Source organism: Ictidomys tridecemlineatus, chromosome 3 (assembly GCF_052094955.1).
Source record: "Ictidomys tridecemlineatus isolate mIctTri1 chromosome 3, mIctTri1.hap1, whole genome shotgun sequence".
NCBI lineage: Eukaryota > Metazoa > Chordata > Mammalia > Rodentia > Sciuridae > Ictidomys > Ictidomys tridecemlineatus.
The window spans coordinates 41,441,641-41,445,428 of record NC_135479.1 but is presented as its reverse complement, the minus strand read 5'-3'; the positions used below and the strand labels follow the sequence as shown (position 1 = coordinate 41,445,428).

The following is a 3,788-nucleotide window of genomic DNA, read 5'->3' as shown; positions in this document are numbered from 1 at the left end:
ATAATTCCATGATAACTATCTTGGTATGGAACTCCTTTTTAATCTCTCTAATGTTACCCTTTATACACCCTATTATACTGTCTCCCAACATTCAATTTGTTTTTCTTGATTGTTTCACACTTATCAAAATCTCTATGAACTTCTTTTTTGGTTCTAATATGGTTAAACATTCCTCTCAGCACTGAATTAATATAAGTAGGTGTTGTATCTTTTCTAAAAGTATCAACTGGATAGAACCATGGACAGAGCTTCCCATTAGAACTTTCTCTGTGTTGATATGAACCACTGAAGAGGAAGGGAACTTTTACTTTTTTTTCTATTACATTCTTTTTTTTATAACTTCATTTTGTTTATTATAATTATTTTTTAATGTGGTGCTGAGGATCAAACCCAGGGCCTCTCACGTGATAGGCAAGTGCTCTACCACTGAGCCACAAACCCAGCCCTTGTTACATTCTTAACATGCTAGAATTGACATAAATAGAAATAACATAGCATAAGTCTGACTGCAACCAAAGCCCACATTAATCTGATGCTACATTTAACTCCCTTGTCTTATTTTTTATACAGAACATACATTGATCTTTATTGGATTTTACAAAATCTACATTACTAAAAGGTAACACAATTTGAGCTTTTATTGAATTTGACAAATTAAGTTCTATAGTATCTAGGATATCATATAAGAAATAGCAAATAAAAGGGAAACAAATCATCACATGAAGATTCTCCTGGCAAAGCGGAAACCATATCTCAATTGTGCAGGTGAGGTCCAGAGGTGCAGCACATGAAAATAAAACAAAACAAAATCCAGAGAAAATGCATTTACCTTACTTGTGTGAAATGTTTTTCCTTTTAGGGGGAAGAAGAGGTAGTCAAAAGGCAGGAATTCAAAGGCAGGATGGCTTCTCCATTTCAAGATGGTAATAAAGATATTTAATTCATGGCACTAGGGCACCTTTGAGAAAAAGGATACCTTAACCAGAGTGGGCTTGTTGCATAATTTTTTGGCGATATGTACAATTTTGAAGTAATGAAGCAGATGTAAAGAATAAGTTCATTTTAACGGTGGTTCTGTTTTTCTTCTAGGGCTAGATATGTTTTAGCATCACAAGAACATTTTCCCACAATTTCTATGGAAACATCCTCTTATTCTTGAATACCTTATACAAAGTAATCATCAAGAATTTTCTCTCCAGCTGGGCACGCCTGTAATCTCAGCAGCTCAGGAGGCTGAGGTAGGAGGATCTCAAGTTTAAAGACAGATTCAGCAACTTAGTGAGACCGTTTCTCAAAATACAAAATTAAAATGGATGGCGATGTGACTTGGTGGTTAAGTGTCTCTGGTTCAATCTCTGGTACCAAAAAAAAAAAAAATTTTTTTTTTTCTCTCCATACAACTATACAACCAGTATCTCTATATTTCAGGTTCTTTAGTGCAAGGGCTTATGAAGAAGGTTTTGATTCCCTTATTCAAAGGACAGCAGGCACCAGTATATATAATCTATGAATTTATAATGAGCACTTCAACTCTTATCTGCTTTTTGTTTCAACTGTCTATTGTTAAGCTAAACCAATGACAACCTTCTCTTATTGGCTACTCCAATCCATCTTCTTCAGGAGATGATTATGTAAATACCCATCTATAGTTCTTCGTTGACTTCCTATATCATAAGGAAAAACAAAGACTTCATCAAGTTGTCCATATTGAATTTGATCTTTAGCCTTCTCTTCAATCCATGATTCAATAGAAATTTTGTTTTTGAGAATTATTTTCCTTAAAAACAAACAAAACAATCTCGATAGTTAATCCCAAGGCAAACAAGGTGGCAGCAAATTCAGCTAATCCAAAGGAAAACAATTGGCAGAGGATCTTTCTGGACTTTGCTCCTATCAGTTCTTACTATGTTCCGCCTGAGGGAGAGCTGATTATAAAGCTGCGTGTACATAGTCATAAAAAACCCCAAAGTGGTTATGATTGCTGTATGTATATAGGTGACTCTATGACCAGTGTGATTCTGCAATCTGTACAACTAGAAAAATGAGAAATTATACCCCAATGATTCAAATGTATGAATTGCCAAGATCATTGTAATGTCATGTGTAGCTAATAAAAAAAATAAATTAAAAAAAAAAAACAACACAAAGTGGTATGTGTGGGTACAACCCAGCAGTGCCCAAAGGAGAAACAGTGTGAACCAAGCACGACCTTGGGAAGCAGGACCATTGTTGATCTGAGGACACTGATGGTCCCTCTTCATCTGCTACACTTTCTGCAGGGATGTGAGCTGGCGCCTTGTGTATTTGGCAGACTCTGTCATACTGGAGACACATAGTATCCTGAGAATTTTCTAATATCCACCCCAGAGGAACAAAGCCCGGACCAACAAACATAGCACTGGGTAATTATAAAGAATCTCCATAGTCTAATTTATCGACATGATGAAGTTCACACTTCCTCCAGTTGTCAAGGTCACAACACAATCAATCGTGGCCATTGCAGAACATCCTGCTATAGCACCCAGGACTGTGATGGGGCCCCAGCGACAGCCTCTTTAATTCTTATTTTTTTTTTTTTACCTTGATAAATAAGCAGAATGTACCCATTTTGGTGAAGAAAAATGCCTTCCCATTACTAAAGAATTATAAGCTTTTCTTTCTCTGTATGTATGTTTCCGTGTGCAGGAGTCCACATGTGTTCTTCTAATTGCCACGCCTTTGGGTCATGGGTGTAATGCGGATTGTGCCATTTTCACTGTTAAGCACTCAGAGTTCTTAATCTTAATTAGGAGAAATTATAAATATCAACAAAGGATATGGAAGAGCCAAGATTAAAGTTTGGGAAGTCTTTGTTTTTCCTTATACTGGTTTCAAACCAGTATCTTGGTTTGAAACCCAACCTCAGTCTGCTCCCTGGTTCCTGCACCTTGGCCATCGCATTTTGGGGGTGGCCCGGAACCAACTTTCTCCTCCTTGAACACCTCCATCATAGGCACCTCAGTCCAGAGCAAGCAGAAGGCAGACTTGGATTGCCAGGGGCTGGACTGTGGACCCTCTCGGACCGGTGCGTTCCTCTACCAGCAACCTTGCTACTATTCTCCGTAGCTCCATGGTCTTAGTAAGTATTGATATCTGGGAAGACTACTCACTTCCTTTATTCTTCATGATGGTCTTGGCTAAAGTTTGGCAAACTGTGGTCTGCAAGGCAAGTTTGGCCCACTACCTGTTCCTGTAAATAAAGTTTTATTGGAGCTCAGCCACGTACATTTTTCCCCATATTGTGCCTGGCTGCTGTTGTGTCACAAGGGCAAAAAATGAGTTGTGATAAAGACTGCATAAGACATTTACTGTCTGTCCATTTGCAGAAAAAGCTTCCCAAGCTTTAATCTTGGCTCTTTTATATCCTTTGTTGATATTTATAATTTCTACTGGGATTTTAATTGAGATTGCACTGAATTTTTAGAACAATACCAGATTGCAATATTATGTCTTCCTAATTTTTTAGCTTGTGTCAGTTTCATTTTATGATTTTAATGTAGGCTTTGTTCATCTTTTTAATAGATTTATTTTTACATACCTGATTTTTGTGTACTATTGTGAATGGTTTTTTAAAACTTTTTATTTTGAAATAATTTCAAAGAAATCTTGCAAAATGAGTAGTAAAATAATTCTGTAAACCTTTCACTCAGATTCCCTAAATGTTAACACTTGATTACATTAGTTTTTTCATATTCTCTCCTCCCCCTTACACACATACTCACACACATACACACACACACATACATAAA

General features: G+C 36.8%; 1 pseudogene; it reads right to left on the bottom strand.

The window, feature by feature from the left end:
- Positions 1 to 1,417: 1,417 nt before the first annotated feature.
- On the bottom strand, positions 1,418 to 2,607 carry LOC144375627 (palmitoyltransferase ZDHHC6-like; annotated as a pseudogene).
- Positions 2,608 to 3,788: the final 1,181 nt, after the last annotated feature.